This window comes from Bactrocera dorsalis, chromosome 6 (assembly GCF_023373825.1).
Source record: "Bactrocera dorsalis isolate Fly_Bdor chromosome 6, ASM2337382v1, whole genome shotgun sequence".
Classification (NCBI taxonomy): domain Eukaryota; kingdom Metazoa; phylum Arthropoda; class Insecta; order Diptera; family Tephritidae; genus Bactrocera; species Bactrocera dorsalis.
In genome coordinates this window covers 23,470,954-23,489,741 of record NC_064308.1, presented here as the reverse complement: position 1 = coordinate 23,489,741, position 18,788 = coordinate 23,470,954, and the positions used below count along the sequence as shown (strand labels likewise).

The following is an 18,788-nucleotide window of genomic DNA, read 5'->3' as shown; positions in this document are numbered from 1 at the left end:
ACCAGTAAACGGGGGGATGATGATTACGCCGTGGAAGCTTCGACATTGATATGTCGCATGCACTCTTAATGCGGCTCATAATCAATGAAGTCGCCTGGTTAACCGACCGCAAGTTGTCAGGCAGAGTAGTGGGTCCAAAGGCTTCTTCGAAGAGGTCTGGGTCGAATCTTTTGGGTCGCCATGAACTTCTTGTTAGGGTCTGTAAGTGGAGCCGAGTTTGCGGAGCATTTACCTCAAATATAAAGGCATAGTGATCGCTGAAAGTGTACTGGTCGCTGGTCGGCCGCCTTTGTTGAACGTGCATTGGTTACTTGTGTTGAGAAGCTCAAGATCAAGGGAAGCAAAAGCTTCTAGTAAGGCTTTGCCCCTCCTATTAGTTCTTTTGCATCCCCATTCAATAGCCCAGGCATTTACCAATTTAGTTCTACCTCGGGCATCGGTCACAATGTTGTCGATAATATTCATAAATTCCTCATCGTTGATGCTGGGGGGTAAATAGCAACTATAAATATGTATGTCGCTAACTTTAGCTCGAACAATTGAGGGAAGCAGGATCTTTGGATCCTGCCTTCAGGCAAAGTAAGCATTTCGGCTTATTGGTGCAGTCCTTGGCTTGATGTTCACCTTCGCCACACCTTTTGCAGATCCTTGACCTATCCTCGTTTGTGCACACTTTCGCTGTGTGACCATAGTCAAGACACCTGAAGCATCGCTACGGCTGCCTATGTTCCCGAATACGGCAGATTACCCACACGACTTTCAGCTTTCTATTTTGTAGAAGCTGTCTAGCTGCCTCAACCGGGAGTTTTATGAGTGCAGTTTGAGTGTCTCCGTAGGCCTTTCTTATGCCCTTAATTGCTGAGATCGACAACTCCTTGTCTCCCAACTCTCTTTGCAGAGCATAGAGAACCTCTTCCTTACTGGTGATTTCATCCAAGTCTTTACACTCAAGTAAGATCTCCTGGGTCAACAATTTAACGTTTGCTTGGTCACCAAGACAATTCTTCATATTTTCGTGCGAGTCTCTTGGTATCACTGTACCACTTAGCTGTGGCAGCAGTTCTCCGCCTTATGTTTTGCGTATTTTGGTTGCCATATTTCCGAATGCGTTCAGATTAGAGTCTGTCTTAATTTTGCGTAGGATTTCAGCATAGGTAAGATTCCCATTTTTTGAGATTAATATGGCCTGGGGCTTTGTCTTCGGCAATTTCGTAGACTTTTGGTTAGCTTTCCTAGCTACTATGTTCCACGGTTCCTTCATTGGTTTCGGAGAGTCGCAGTTAGCCTCTTGTGATGTTTTTGTGCCCAACTGAGTTGCTGGTAGTGACATTGTGGTGCCTTCTAAATTGTTGGTATTGACGCTGTCCTTCATTATAATTGATCGTTTAAACTGACCAATTAGATTTGTTCTCGCCCGGGTTTTTGGCGAATTAAAACAAGTTCGTTTCGCTTGTTGTTGAGTCTGCTCCTCTGCTATTGGTTCTTCAGAGCTCTTTGCGCGGCCTCTTTTCGGTTGGGTAATTGGGAGAGATGCCGCCTCTCTAAGTTCTCTTGTTGCTTGTTTTTGTAGTTTTGCTATTTGATCTATTATATTTCGCATGTGCTGGTTGACATGTCTTTGCTTCTGGCTGTGCGTGAGAGAGATTAGCTCATCTATTAGCACTCCCAGAGCGGAGAGCGCGTTCTCTCCTTCGCTCATTGATACCACCAAATCACTGCTATTGGTTTTATTTACAGACACTACGCTTGAGTCGTTAGTCGAAGCTAAGCCATTGTCCACAGGAATCACCTCACAGGCAGATGGTTTAGCAACTTTAATGCTCTGTAATATGGGCATTGTTGTCTGTCGGTCCGGCGATCGGGGAGTCTTATTGCTCCGAGTGAATGGGCTAACATCCTCCTTATTACCAGTAAAGGTATTTGCTTGTTTGGCTTTAGCTGACATTTCCTCAGCTACGCCTGCAGCAATCCTTTAGTACTGGTGATCACGTAAATTTCTCAGGAATGAATCCCTCGTTAATTTCTTTTATTGTGGAACGTGGGTTGTGGGATGTGTTGTTTTTTGTGGAAGGGAGAGAGAGAATATGCGCTCTTTGCGAATTCTCTTTTCTGTGACCTTCGCACAAGAAAAAAAAAACTAGATATTTAAAATATATTTTTTCACTTACTTCTTTTACACGAGAGCACCTGCTCAGTTTAGTGATTAGTCTTGGATGATGTGGGCACTGCGTTTTCGCGCACTTGGGAAATAATTTGTGGGTATTTCCACTAGTAGTTGGTGCCATAAGCGGAGCACCAGAAAACACGTCACTTTCACTTCACTTGTCACTTCGTTTAGTGGGTAGGGGTATAGGTGTGGTGAGTTGTGTTGTAGTGCCATCAGCTGTGGTGAATTGCGCTGCTGTATTAGGATGCGCCAGTTTAACCGTGTAGAGGGGGTGGATGCTTAACTCATTTAAACAGAGGGACATGAACCGATGTTTGCGCTGGAAAAAGAAAAATTAGCTTTAGAAAAAAATAATAACAAAGATAAGTTAAAGATAATCCAAATGAAGCAACGTAATTCTCAGTGTAAAAATAACTCGGTATTTTATTTCTAAATTTGAAAATTGTTGATATTATTTTTTTTCGATTTGCTATTAAAAACAATTAAACATTAAATATATATTACCACATATTGACTTTTTCATTTTATTTATTTTTTTTAATTAAACTTGTAAGAAATTATTAATTTTCAGTACTGTTAATTGTTAGCACTTGCGATAATGAAAGAACAAGATCATTCTTAATTTTTAACAATAATATTTATAGTTTTTTAATTATAAATATTTTCAAATTCATATTAACCTGCATGAGGTAAGGGGACCCTTTCTTCATTAAAATTTTCAGTCAAAAAGGTTGCTACAATAATATTTCCTGAAATCTTTTTGATTACCAAGCGTAGCCGGTGCATGATTGAAGTGGTTTCAAATTACACTGAAAAAAATAGTTGAACAATTGTCCGATGATTATATGATGTCATTTCGGGATATATCTATATAAATTTCCTTATAATTTTCAACAACAACAGTATCGAATGATGTAAAATACATCCATTTGCCTGAGGACCCCAGTTAATTGTTAATCAATTTCGTCAACTTCTACATTTTTAGACACTAATAATATAGCCTGATTATTGAGCCAGTTATGATCCAAACAATTAATTTTTACTTTCAGGAAATACTCTCACTTAACCAAGTTTCTTTCGTGATGAACTGCGTATTTGGTTACAGTTCTATCCTACCATTCCCAAGAATTTGTATGAGACTGGATTAGTTTGCAATTGTTCGCGTATATTTGTAGTTGTCTTAGTATAAGTGATGAATGGCAATCCCAGACAGTGGTAAGACAGCACCACCGAAAACTTCATCGTTGACTTTCCGTAGTGACCATTTTTTTCACGCATTCCACCGACGGACTCGCCGCAATGCCCTGACTATTTGTGCCAATCATACCAATTAATTTCTTCAAAGCATCCGCGTTGGTGAGATAAAGGCAAACACTTGAAGATATGCTAAGCAATGGGAACATTACACTTACAGTAGTTAATTGCTCGTCCGCAAATGCTGTACAAAATGTTGTTACATTTGTTGTACAAAGACTGCACACAACATTTTGTTGTAACTTTGTTTATACATGTCCATTAAACAAAAAATTAATATTATTGTACCAGTTCCCGGCGGATAATGCATTTTTCTGAAAGTATCGAAAATGTTGAAAAAAGTAATGAGCATTTGTTTACACCTCCTACATTCAATGCATTTATTGGGTGTGGGTTGTCTGTGTGCAAAACACCCGTACAAGCATCTCAATGGTATTCTTTACGACATACGACAATCTTCATGGTGTTGTTGGATCGTATTCTTACAAAGACACTACCAATGCATTGCTATTCGCCAAGCGACGCAAATTTTCTAGAACTGTTTTGAAAGGTCGCATACAATGGTAACGAATAAAGTTAAAACCGAAAGAATTTATATTATTTACTTACTTTTGATCAGGGTCACAACAGACAGCCGAACGATTTTCTACTCGGCTTGCATCCCTACTCTCTGAGAGCACTCGTCAACAACTAGCTATAAGGGAACTGTGGGAGGGCATTTCAAACTCTTTACATACAGCTGCTACCGAAATCATTGGTTTTCGGAAAACGCAAAAGAACAGCTGGTACGAAGAGGAGTTCCGTGTCGCAGCGCAAAGAAAACAGATTGCCTACCTCGTTACGTTACGATCGACCACAACACGTGCGGGATGGGTTAGATACCGAGAGTTGAAGAGGGAAGCGGGACGCATTTGCAGACAGAAAAAGAAAGAGGCCGAAATGCGTGAGTACGCAGAGCTTGATAAGCTGGCAGACAGGGGTAATGCTCGAAAATTCTACGAAAAAATGCGGCGGCTAACAGAAGGTTTCACAACCGGAGCATACTATTGTAGAACCCCCAAAGGTGATCTAGTCATCGATGCCCAGAGCAAACTTCAATTATGGAGGGAACACTTCTCCAGCCTGCTGAATGACAGTGAACGCATAACGCCAGGAGAAGGCGAACCCGATTCCCCAATCGATGACGATGGAGCAGACGTTCCATTGCCCGACCATGAAGAAGTTCCAATAGTAATGACCCCTCTGAAGAACAACAAAGCGGCGGGGGCCGATGACCTTCCGGGCGTGCTATTCAAACACTTCGGCGAAGAACTGATAAGGATTTATTTAAGTGTGATCTGTCCAATCCACAAAAAGGGAGACCCCACAATCTGCGCCAACTACAGTGGGATTAGCCTCCTCATTATCGCATATAAGGTTCTATCGAGCGTATTGTGTGAAAGATTAAAGCCCACCGTCAACAAACTGATTGGATCTTATCAGTGTGGCTTTAGACCTGGCAAATCAACAACCGACCAGATATTCACCATGCGCCAAATCTTGGAAAAGACCCGTGAAAGGAGAATCGACACATACCACCTATTCGTCGATTCCAAAGATGCTTTCGACAGCACGAAAAGGAGCTGCCTTTATGCCGCGATGTCTGAATTTGGTATCCCTCCTGTGTAAGCTGACGTTGAGCAGCACCAAAAGCCCCGTCAGAATCGGGAAGGACCTCTCCGAGCCGTTCGATACCAAACGAGGTTTCAGACAAGACGAATCGCTATCGTGCGACTTCTTCAACCTGCTTCTGGATAAAATAGTTCGAGCTGCAGAACTAAATGGAGAAGGTACGATCTTCTATAAGAGTGTACAGCTGCTGGCGTATGCCGATGATATTGATATTATCGGCCTCAACACCCGCGCCGTTAGTTCTGCTTTCTCCAGACTGGGCAAGGAAGCAAAACAAATGGGTCTGGCAGTGAACGAGGGAAAGACGAAATATCTCCTGTCATCAAACAAACAGTCGTCGCACTCGCGACTTGGCACTCACGTCACTGTTGACAGTCATAACTTTGAAGTTGTAGATAATTTCGTCTATCTTGGAACCAGTATAAGCACCACCAACAATGTCAGCCTAGAAATCCAACGCAGGATAGCTCTTGCCAACAGGTGCTACTTCGGACTAAGTAGGCAATTGAGAAGCAAAATCCTCTCTCGACAAACAAAGCCCAAACTCCATAAGTCACTCATAATTCCCGTCCTGCTATATGGTGCAGAGGCCTGCACGATGACAACAACTGATGAGTCGGCGTTGCGAGTTTTCGAGAGAAACGTTCTGCGAAAGAATTATGGTTCTTTGCGCGTTGGCCACGGCGAATATCGCATTCGATGGAACGATGAGCTGTATGAGATATATGACGACATTGACATAGTTCAGCGAATTAAAAGACAGCGGCTACGCTGGCTAGGTCAATTTGTCCGAACGGACGAAAACACCCCAGCTCTGAAAGTATTCGACGCTGTACCCGCCGGGGGATGCAGAGGAAGAGGAAGACGACTGGCGCGCTGTAGTTATCTTGGCTATAACCGCGTAAGCGGTTTCCACGCCAGTAAAGAAGAATAAGTTAGAAATTGCCGTGTTGTTGAATAATTAAAAAAAATATGGTTGTAAAATCAAGCACATCACAATTTGTATCTGCAATTACAAACAACATATCATATATACATAATGTTGCATTATTTGACGATGCACCAGCAAATTGAAGAGTGTTGAGTGCCATCTCAAGGGACATAAAAAACAATAAGTAAATAAATAAATAGTTAATTTAGTCATAACGCAGCTATGTTTACCTACATATGTAGCAGGTTCACCCAAACTCTGCGCGAGCTTTTCGCCAAAGTTTCTAATCCCTGCTGTAAACACGTAAGTATAACCAATCGACCATTCGAACGCCCATTTTGTGGTTGTCGCTTGTGTTGAAACTAAAAAAAAGCAAAAAATAAAAACGCTTTGTAACACCAGGTACATAAACCCACAATCAATAATAATAATTCACTTACACTAAATTTTCAAATAACACGGAGTCCAAATGCATTTCCTTATTGAGATTACTAGCTCCAATCCCTAATATGCGTTTGTGTCGCGTTTTTTCTTGCTTGTCTATCTTTGGTATAGCGCGTTCAAATTGTTGCACTACGAATGCAGGATCCACGATTTTTAATAACGCTACTAACTGCATCTTTGAGCTTTTACTCACCGAACTAGCCTGTGAATGGGTTAGTGTTGTTGGCAGATTTGAATTGAGATGTTTGAAGGATTTTACAACTGGTCCCATGAAGCTTGGGCGCAATTGTTCAAAGACTGACAGTGCAAGTTATAAGATTTGCCGAGGAAATATGTGTGGCTGCATGAAATTTCAAATATCAAATATATTTAATGGTTCCTCGATTTTTCCTGTTCTAAAAAGATTATAATTTAATAAATAAAATTAAGTAAAATCAGCAGCTTACTTGAAGTTCTTCAAAATTTTCTTCGAATGCCGATTCAATTGAGCCAACTTTTAAAAGTTTAATTGTCAGTATGTGCATTTCAGTCTTACACATTTTATTGTGTATATACATATATAAAAGTTGTATATGATGAATGTTGCTATCCTTGGAACAGAATTTTCCATTTGTGAATTGGTTACCTCCGTCTTGTATGGTAATTTTATTTGTTAGTACCATAACGAAGTGCGTCCGCGATATTTTCAAAAATCTCTAATAACAAGTATAAATTTAAGGGCCGAATTCATAGCTTTTAGTTAACCGTTGGTAAAGTAAAATGTTAGCTATTGGTTAACTATTATTTACTATCCACAGTGTAGAGTTTAAGAAATACATCTCTAAATGGAAATATATGGCAGCAACATCGTATTTCTGGATTTCAATGTTGGTACCGCTGTGAAGTCTACGCCAAAGAATGAGATGCACCAATAGAAGTGTCGCTGTCTCATAGCGAAACCATGGATAATATGATACGAATCTTTTGCATTGGCCCTCATTTTTCCTTCAAAGGCGTTCCCTGATTATTTATTATTATGTTGGTAGCGATAGAGATCAGGGAATTTCGAACAGCTGATTTCAGAAAAAGCGTGATGCCAGAAGTAAACCTGACAAAATCAGTGTGAAATAAAAATTCACTGAACTCTGCGATCATATTTTAGTAAAATAAATGTTTATGTAAATTAATTATTGATTTTGCATTTGAGCATTTATATATGCATTTTCAAAGTGTTTAATTTAGTGTTTTGTATATTTTATCGAAAATGTCAAAAATAAAAAAATGTGTGGTCGGATTGTATGTATATCTAATATATATGTAAATATTATTTTAAGTTATAGTAATAAGTATATAGATGTATTAAATACATTTTCCTGGAATATGTAACGTTTTTTATGAATTGCTTTGGGTTTCTGTTTATTTATTGTTTTAAATTGTTACATTAATTATAAAAAATATAATTACTTATCTACGTACTTATTACTACTAGCATACGAATTGTGATATTTTTTGTGAATTGTTTTGCTTTCTCATTTTTATTTATATGGAACTGTGAAAAATCCGAAATACTCAAAAGTTATTTATAAAATACCCAATCTAATATTTTTCAGTAATGGCATCATTGGCAAATGTTATAAAAAAATGTGAGTTTTGACAGCTCTCTATCCAATCAATGAGTTTCGTATCATCTTAACCATGGCGAAACGATGATTTTTAATCATGGTACACGGTAGCAAATAAAATTTCCTACAAATTTGTCAAAACTCACGATTGTAGTGTATTTTCCATGGAAAATTTTTACAGCCCTTGGTCCAGTTCGTAATGTTAATATTAAGGGCTAAAATTTTTTGAGGGTATTTCCAAGGAAATTTCGTGACGGGACTGAAAAAAATTAATAGTTCAATGAAAAAAACACCATAATATATATAAGTAGTTGCCGCTGACTTATGGTTTTTGAGATATTTGTATTTAAAATTAAAAAATTCAACTATTTAAAATCCGCGTTTCTCTGATTTATAACAGTGGCGTAGCTACAAGTTCAGGCGCCCGGGGCCAAGGATATTTTTTACAAAATATCTTCGATATTAAGTATATAAAATTTAGGAACTAGAAGCCACGCAAATTCCGAAGTTTCAAAATCCTCACAATACGGTTTTTGAGGAAATTGATAGTAAATTTATTAAAAGCCATAGAAAAAACCCATTTTCGCCTTATATCTTGTACACTTTTGACACAATTTGCAAAATAAATGTTGTAAAAAAATTTGTTGAAGTATTTTTCTGAATATTAAAAAACAGCGAAGATTGTTTTGCCGCCCCCTTCGTCCCCCCCTAGCTACGCCACTGATTTATAATGAATTTTACACTAATATTTTTAACATTTATATCCACTAACACTACTAATGTATGCAGAAGGTGTGCCAATTCACAATAGCCAGGCATAATAGTCGTTCATATATCACTAGATTCTGCAATGGGTGCTCTCTTTAGAATATCATAATATAGACTAAAATAAGAATATCTGTAAACTTTTTAGTGGCCAAAGTTGCTCCATTGATTTTTGGCGCGCACTTCAAATTGAGATCAAACAAAAAAATGACTTTTTCTTTTATTTTTTAACGACCTCAAAGTTGAGTGAAAAAAATTTTAAAGTTATCCATTTTTATGTAAAAAAATCTCAGTTTTCTGATAAAAATATTTTCAGAATCCAAAAAAAATTTCAAAATCCAAAAGAACCATGTTTTTTCCAAAAATCCCGCTTTTTGTGCTCTTCCCCCACTTTTTTTTTCAAAATTGACATTTTTATTCGATTCCTCGTTAAATTTTACAAAGGAATCAGTGTTCAAAAATATGGGACTCTGATCCCATGAACAGCAAAAAAAATTCAAAGTTGACGCTCAAAATCCAAAAAAAAACATTATTTTCCAAAAAATCCGGTTTTTTGAGCTTTTCCACCAACTTTTTTTCAAAATTGACTTCTATTCGATTCCTCGTTAAATTTTACATAAGAATCAGTGTTCAAAAATAATTGACTCTGATCCCATCAACAGCAAAAGAAATGCAAAGTTGTCGCTATACGGCGCATATTTTTTTGAATGAAGACAGTAATTTTTTTTAATCCAAGTCTTAGAATACAATTTACACATTTACCTCTTTCACACAACCTTCTAAGCGAACACACTGCGCCGTATAGCGACAACTTTGAATTTCTTTTGCTGTTGATGGGATCAGAGTCCCATATTTTTGAACACTGATTCTTATGTAAAATTTAACGACGAATCGAATAAAAATGTCAATTCTGAAAAAAAGTGGGGGAAGAGCACAAAAAGCGGGATTTTTGGAAAAAAACATGGTTTTTTTGGATTTTGAAATTTTTTTTGGATTCTGAAAATATTTTTATCAGAAAACTGAGATTTTTTTACATAAAAATGGATAACTTTAAAATTTTTTTCACTCAACTTTGAGGTCGTTAAAAAATAAAAGAAAAAGTCATTTTTTTGTTTGATCTCAATTTGAAGTGCGCGCCAAAAATCAATGGAGCAACTTTGGCCACTAAAAAGTTTACAGATATTCTTATTTTAGTCTATATTATGATATTCTAAAGTTTCGTCAAAATCGGAGAACCACGGGTACAAAACCATGTCGCCAATTGATGGAATGGCCCATATATATTCATAATCTGCAGGTCCTCCTCTATCCGTACATACCCATTTTAACGCTGAAACCGAGGGTTCTTTTTCTTAATCCCAACCTTGTATTTTGACAGCGCGTTAAGAAGTGAAGTTGGCTGCAGAAAACGAAGAAATTGAATTTTTTTTTTCAAAAATTTCTAAATAGGCTATGTTTAATGCTTATGCAAATGTATGAAAGTATAATTAATAAATTAATAGGTTTTGCATTCCATTCTTTTTGTACTAGTTTTAGAATTTAAGTGAGAATTTGACGAAAAGTTGCCGCTTTATTTAGGAATGTCGAAAGATGGCGATATCGGTAAGCGGTAAAAATACAAGTTAATTAAACAACAACGCAACCACAAATTTCTGTTGAAGCTTCTATGAGTTTCTTAAGGTCCAATCGACAATTATAACGAAACTCTTGGGTACGTCTGATAGTTTATCCGTTTCTTGCACAAACGCCTGTTAGTTTCTGAGCTAATTCTTTCAGTGTTTTGTGATGTGCTGAACACATAGCAACTGCATGCGACTTCTGTCAAATATTAAAATACACACGTTCTTAGGGACACAGCTGCACGACTACACTACTGCAGGCTCTCAGTTGTCGCTCTCGCTAACTTGAAAATATTTTTAAATTTGCCGACGATATAAGAGAGGACAGTAGAGAGGAGCTCTAATAAGCCTGACGTTATTTTACAAATAAAAGCATAAAATAGCTCTGTTATATCATTTGTAATAACAATTGATAATTTAAAACAAAAATATTTATCTATTTACTTATTTATTGCATAAAAAATTTCAATTTGAACAAAATATTAAAATTTCATTGAAGTGAAAGGTATTAGTACGGCAACAACGAAATTGTGTACATACAAAATGGACAGCTGTGTTGTTTTGTATATAGTATGCCGGCCATTGCTATGTCGCTGCCTTCTTACCAATGTTCATGGAGCAGGATTCACGACGCCATTTAGAGTTCACTGTCGTGCTGCCATGTCGTGTCGCTTTCTATGTGTTTGGATCATGAGTGAGTTTTGGTAGCCCTGATTTCCTGGGTTGCTTTTTCTATTGTTATCCTATTTTAAAATATCTTATGGTCACACTGGCGATGTTTGTCTGTTCATATGTATGACGATATGTAAACAGCGGAGATAAAGAGATCCCCAACTCTTCTGTCACTGGAAATGTGAGAGCCCCTCACCTACCGAACTTTGACAGCTGACTGGATTGGGTAGGTTTTGACGTTTTGCAATTGGAATGACTGGAACGGCTAGATTGAAATTATACCAAAAATATATGTGAACAGAGGAGTTTGTTGCCGCCGTTCAAGATCGCTAATAAAAATTTAAAACAATGAAAATGCGAAATTTAAATATATTTCATGAAACGTTTTGTAATTTGATGCATAATAGAATTAATTTTCTATTACAAATGATTAAAAACATTTATTAATTGAGAACTAACAGTCTTAATTCACCTTATTAAGTATTGAAAGATCGAAAGTCAGTTGTTTTAATATACCATAAAATCATAAAAAAGGAATAAAGTAGTTTCGCCATATATGAAAAGTCCAATATATAATAATTTGCAATCGTAATAAATGTTGGGTATTTTAATTTAAAATGCCCAAAAATTCTTATTTTGTTCGATCTGGCCATAATGGAAAATGTTATAAAAAATGCTTATTTTGAGGCGCTCTCACACTGGAATAAGTTGGGCATCCCATTATCCCTGGTAAACAGTATAGGTCGTAAAATTATTGGTAAAGTAAAGAAGGAAGAACGAGAAAAGGTAGTAAGTTATTTTTCAATATTTTGAACTTTTATTTCCAGTGCTTATGATATAAACACAGCAGTGAGTTGGTGTGTATTTGTTGGTAAGATTTAGAAGGGTGGTAGGTAGTATTATTATTATCTTTTGTAAAATTTAAGAGGGTTGTTTGCATGCCGTGAGTGCGTTTGTATTTGTGTTAAACCGTAGATATGTATATATAATTTGATGTACACTTAGTAGGGGTCTATTTGCTGAAGCAGCAGTTTGCATCACGTGCACGGTATATTACAATATTTTTCTATGTTTAGAAGCTAATGAATGTTTCTTTATTTAACACTAGAAGCATTTAGATTAGATTATCATGACCAGAGTCAAAATAAAATGTCTGAAAATCTAATAATACGAGGAATAATTAAATGGTTACAGAATGGAAACTTCGTAAGCCTAAAAGTGAAGCGTGTTTTAGTGTACGCAATATATTACAAATAGTTCTTAATATGCAACGTGTGTAATTTGTTTGCAAATTGAGTTATTTATAGTGCATAAAAATGTGAATATGTAATGTACATATATATATTAATGCAAACAGAGTACGAGAAAAATAAAGTACACGATTAGTTTATCCTAAAAATATGCTGTATGAAATATGCACACATTTGAGGACAAAATAAATTGTTAGCATGAAAGTCGGCAATGGAGCAATGGGGCGACCTTGTGCCATTGCAACTAATAGCCGGGTAGGCGTATGAGTAGTTTATTTTATTCTTTGTATCTAATACGTGAATAATGTGTTTATAAATAACCAAATAACCAAAACTTTAACTGAAGCCATAACTGAAGTGAATCGTAATTTAAATAATTATAAAAAGGTATGAACAGAATTGCTTTGTCGTATTGCTTGTGTTCCATTGTCAATGTCAGCAAAATCCTTCAGTCTGGCATATACAGTTAGCATCAGAAGAAAGTGTACAACATTTGTTTGCTACATTGCTTGGTTTATTTCAGTATTTTTTAAGTGATATAATGTAACAATTTATATTTTTTTTTAAATAGTATGATGGAAAAACAAAAGCAAAATTCGAACAACAACAAAAGTTACTAACAAAACACTGGAAATACTTCATATTTCTGGCGTCAGAAGAAAGTGTACAAAAGAATAATGAGTGATGGAAACTTTTTTTGAATACTTTGTATGCTTTTCATTTGCTCTATTTATGACTTGTAAATGACGCGGCATTGAATTGAGAAGATTTTCTGTTACTTTGCGTAAACTTTTTTGTCTTTCTTCTACAATAACATCTTTGACCATGTTTTTTTCTGCTGATTGTCCTTTTTCTGATGTCTGTCCAGGTGCTCCCATAAATGCTCGATGAGCTTGAAGTCCAGTGTTTGTGGGCATCATCGCCGAACCGCCACCATTTGACGCCACAAATATGAAGTATTTTAACTTTCTGTTCATAATTTTGTTGTTGCAGGAATTTTGTTTTTGTTTTATTTCCACAACTTTCTAAGAGAAATAAATACCATTTAAAAAATACAAATTGTTCAATTATATAACTTAGCAAAGTTTGAAATAAAACCAACGATGTAATAAACAAGTGTTGTACACTTTCTTTTAATGCTGACTGTACATCGGTATAAACTTTAATTAATTTTCAATTTGGTACTGCCCATAAGAGCTCGGCGCAACAGCACAATAGTGCACAATAAAATGTTTTTGTACTAATTAAATAGATTTGAAAACAAAAAGTAAATACAATGAATCTGTTAATATGAAGAAAGCAGAGCAGAATGAACTCGAGTATATGCCCTTTAGTTCGCTATATTTTTACACTGAATAGGGTACATTAAGTTGGCCGCTAAGTTTATAACACCCAGAAGAAAACGTCGACAACCCAATAAAATATATAATTCATAAATGACCCGTTTGTCCTCAATTATTGAGTAATCGCTCTGAAATTTCGCATACGTGCTTGTTTGACAAGAAGCTGCTCATTGGTCGGATCTGCCGATCTCGAATCAGTATGGTATATAACTACCACACAAACTGAAGGATCAAAACTAAGTTCATATATGGAACTTTGTTTTTGACGACAACTTTGAAAAATTGAATAGGGAACTTTATACGGCTGACTATAACGGAAATATTGAATTGAGTGTCACTTATTTTAATAAAACTATTACGAAATTATTTGAGAAATATGGATGTTCCTATAGTAATCTTATATATAAAAATGAAACGCCTTTTTTGTCCGCGTATTACGCCCGAACTACAGCATGGAAAGACGTGAAAATTTGCACGGGTATTCCTTTAGTACTGAAGAAGGTCCTAACGGCGGCCCTCGATTTCGATGTCTATATTTATAACTCAAGAACGGCTAAACCGATTTGGCTGAAAATTGATGAGGAGGTAGCTTGGAACCTCGGGACGAGCATAGGTTACTTTCTATCGTTTTATGTTAAAAGCCAAAAAAATTCATAAACAAAAAAATATATATTTCAAAACATAAGCATATGTTCAAAATTTATGTAAGAATCATTTGAACATTTTTTTACTTCAAAAATACGAAATAAAATCACATACATATGTATGTAGCTACTTGCAGGGTACAGTGCTTTTTGTTTACTTACACATATACATACTTACATACATATATGAATTATAGCGATAGTTGTAACTGAACAAGAAAAGGTTGAATCATAATTTGAGATGATGGCATAATAGCTGACAAAAGTTTTAGCAGTCGATTCTGCAAATACATTCGATGCATGTTAAACAAAACATTACCAGATGATTAGATATAGGGCGTGAGAAGCGCCCCCTTTTGCTCTATTCCTGCACTGTTATTCACAATAATAATAAGCATATATATATTTATGTTTATAGACTGTGAAGATGTTGTTACATCATATATATTTATGTATGTACGATTCCTTAAGGGATCGTCTCAGTGTGACCTTCCAAAAAATCAGTGATTTTCGCGATTTTTTTTTAATTCCGATTTTTTTTATAAATAACTACGTTCATGACGAATATAAAATGAATTATTTATGTTTATTTATTGGGTGTACAATAGTTAAATAAATGGTTGAAATGACACGTAAAAAAAAGGTCCTGTACGATGTCCACGATTGCGGCAGCAATTTTGGTCTAAGGCTAAAATTTCAAAAAGATTAATTTGTAGAAAAGTCGCTATCGCACAATGGAAGCTTTTTTTTTTGTTTTATCTTTAAAACTCTTCCTTTGAGAGTGGAAACTGTTTTGAAAAACACCATTCTGAGAAAAACTCGTTTAAAGATGCTAAGTTCTCCACTCTGTTCCCTTTCTACAAGAAACGCTCGATTCCAAAAGTTGAAAGAATGTTTATTATAGTACATAGTATCCGATAATGCAGCAAAAAAAAATGTATTTCTCGAAAATTTCACACTGACTTGATCCCTTAAGGGATTTACATATTTTCAATAAAATATGTACATTTCCAATTTAACCATTCCATTATATTGCTAACACGATAAATGATATCCTTGACAATAGGGAGCGAGCGGAGCCGCTTACTTAATTTAAATAAGTTAAAACCATCTTTTAATTACGGCACAGATACGATAACTTCATGCTTACTGAAAAATGGTCTAAAGAATTTAGAGATCCGTATGTTACTAAAACACTTTTTACAACTTTCGTGTAGTGTAGTATGACTCTATGGTAGAGAACCCTAGTTACCAGATTTATTCTCACAAGTTAGAATAAAAACAATTTTTACTTTTCGCTTTAGGGCATTTCTGATAGGATTCTAGGTTAAATCTACCTCCTTACACTAGTGGTGTAAGACTTATTAATCTACTTACACATACTAGTGGTAGGAATGCTTGACATTATATTCTTAGCAAAAATCCTGAATGAAACAGTTCGCCGTTCTTTTCTCCTGTCTAAAGTTAAATTTAATATCCGGTTTCAGTAGTTCGTTGTAATTTAGAAGCAATGCTACAATATATGAACAAATTATTCAAATCTAATCACTATATCATATAGCTGATATACAAACTGAACGACAAAAATCAAGTTATTGTATGAATTTTTTTATTTGTGTGGTATTCTAGTTTCGGTGCAGACAAAGTTAATTTATTCAGTTTTCTGCTGAAAATTTTTTTACAGAGAACTAAATTACACATTTTTGCGGATATAAAAAATATTTGTCTAATATAAAACTGTTAAATATCGACTCTATTATTATAAAAAGTAAGAAAGAGTAAATGTGGCCGGAATCGGTTACTCTTTAGAAACTTTGGATAGACAGATTTATTATGTTTGCTAAATCTGTATAAACCTTGTGTGGGTGAATATCGTTCGGTCTTACACTGTTTTTCCGGAAAGTAATCGGACTGAGTCTATGTAAAATTCATTAAAAACTTTCAAAATATACTCCTTCTACGTCGATGCAGCCCTGCCAGTGCGATTTCCAAGCGTTGAGGGCGTCACGGAAGCCATTCTCCGAAATAGCCTTGAGAGCCCAGGTGCATTCTGCTTGGATCGTCTCTATCGTCAAAATGCTTGCTTTTCATCGGCCTTTTCAGGTAAGGAAACAAAAAAGTCCGGGGGGCCACATCTGGGTTGTAGGGCAGTTGCGGAAGCGTTGGGATGCCGGCCTTGGTTAGGTAGCTGTTCACAAAAAGGCGATGTGAGCCGGGGCGTTTTCGTGCTGCAACTTCTAATCGGCTGCGATGTCTTGTCGGACCCGATTGACCTTTGTTTGAGTCTCTTGAGGACTTTCACGTAAAACTTGGCGTTGACTGTTTGTCCAGTAGGAAGAAAATCATGGTGAACGATGCCTTTGATGTCAAAAAAGACAATGAGCATCGTTTTCACTTTGGTTTTGCTCATTGCCCTCCAAAAAGACCTGGTGCCACCGAACACACAACTTATTGCTAAAACAACATCTGGGTAAGCTTGCTTGATCATATCAATCGTCTCCCACGCAGATTTACCGAGTTTCACACAGAATTTAATTCCTCTGCTCTACCGAACGCTCTGTTTTTGGCTTGCACCACTCACAGAAACTCCTCGCGCGGAAATCTTTGTCCTCACTCCCCAGGTGCTCGGAGACAACTGACCAGCCGCTCGTTCGTTAGCTAGGAAGGCCTCTACCGAATTCAGTTGGCGCGCACACGCTCCGAAGTACAGTTGCGGTGAAAGAAAATCAGTCCTATTATTTTCCGAACAAACCCTGCACATGAATATTTAAGTTATTTACATTTTTTGAAATTCATGAAGCTAATAAAATTGGTGTTAATGAAAGCACCATGGTTTATGTTTTGTTGATGGACATTATTGTTAAATTTTGCTCGGGTTCAGTTTCCTGTTTACAGTATGTTAGTGTATTATTCTTCAGGCGCATACTGATCAAAAAAGTTAATCGCTTATAATGAATTGATCCTTGTTTGTTCGTTAGACGACTCAATATGTCAATTAAGATTTTACTCAGTCTATATATGTATATATGTATTAGTCAAACGATACCGGCTCCTTTTCAAACAATGTGTCCATGTTTAAACGTGAAACCTGAGGTGGCGTACAATCTTGCTGTATATATATGTAGATCATCCTGGTCGATTTCATCCAATTCCAGGAAAGTAAGTCAATATTGTGTTTTAACGCCCGCTTTTAATGATAACGTAATTTTCTGCCTCTTTTAGAAAGAAATAAGATCGGATGAAGCCGCCATACCACAATCCACACCTAACGATAATTTTTTGGAAAATCAATAGCGTTTATTGAACCACAAGAGGATTTGGCTCACTCCAAAGCGACAGTTTTGTTTATTGCTGAAGCCATCAAGCCAGAAATGGACCTCATCTGAGAAGATAATTTCTCGATGAATGTGAACTTGTGTATTAAAGTTAGATAATTTCCAAGCGTTATATCAAAGGGAAACGAAATTTGATAAAATGACAAATATTACTGAACACACCGACAAAATTTGACACAAATCCGTATAAAAATATGACCACCATAAGCCATCAAAACCACGCCTTCGCTATTGGTATACACTTTATTTTTTTATTCCCATGTACTCATATAAGATTAATCCTCAAAACAACCGTGTAAAATTAAGGATGATTCAGAGGAGAGCGCAGGTTTACATCACAAGTGTTTCCTATTTGTTTGAACATCTCGTATAGTTTGTTCGATTGGCTTCTTTCCAACACTAGGTGAATCGAAGATAGCCACTATTATTTGTATCGTTCTCTGAGTAATTTCGTTTGATGACAATAGCTCATGCTAATGATTTTTATCGCTTCGTAAGGATTGTTTGAAAGTTTGATTTTTTTAATTTTTTATAATAGTGTTGGTTAGGTGCTCTAAAGAAAATGGAAGATCGCGAACACCATTTTAGTATATTTTACTGTTTAACTATGAAATCAAAGCTTAAGCAAGGCGAAAATTATCTGATGATACGGTCAATATATATTTCCCGAATGCCAATATTGGTCTGTCAAATTTTGTTCCGGCAATTTCGATCTGTAGGAAGCAACACGTCGTCCATTTTGAGCCGCATTGTTACTGGCAACGAAAAGTGATTTGTTTAAAAGAATGTATAGCGCAAGAGATCGGGGTCTAAAAAACTGACCCACCTTCAACTACTTAGAAGGTCGAAAGTCATCAAAAAAGGTTATGTTTGTTTTGTGCGATTATAAAAGGAACGTTTATTTTAAGCTTTCGTACGACAATACCACTATTTATTCTGAGGTGTGCTGTGACCAGCTAGACAAATCGAGTGATGCACTCAAACAGAAGGCCAAAATTCATGAATAAAAAACGTTTTCTGCTCCACCAATGAAATGCAACACCTCATACAAGTTTGATGGCTTGCCAAAAGACACCCACTATGTTCTCCAGA

General features: G+C 36.2%; 1 protein-coding gene and 1 long non-coding RNA gene across 2 annotated transcripts in view; one reads left to right on the top strand and one right to left on the bottom strand.

The window, feature by feature from the left end:
* Positions 1-1,390: 1,390 nt before the first annotated feature.
* On the bottom strand, positions 1,391-7,378 carry LOC125779609 (uncharacterized). Its single transcript, XR_007423395.1, has 5 exons — positions 6,914-7,378; positions 6,661-6,862; positions 6,464-6,596; positions 6,254-6,385; positions 1,391-2,486 (listed from the first exon to the last, which is right to left on the bottom strand). It is a non-coding gene; the product is annotated as an uncharacterized LOC125779609 (long non-coding RNA).
* A 4,645-nt stretch (positions 7,379-12,023) lies between these two features.
* Positions 12,024-18,788, top strand: part of LOC109579847 (nuclear pore complex protein DDB_G0274915-like) — a 40,279-nt gene continuing 33,514 nt past the window's right edge. The window contains exons 1-2 of the mRNA XM_049459982.1: positions 12,024-12,172; positions 12,233-12,629. The gene's annotated coding sequence lies outside the window, so the exon portion shown is untranslated. The remainder of the gene's footprint in view (positions 12,173-12,232; positions 12,630-18,788) is intronic.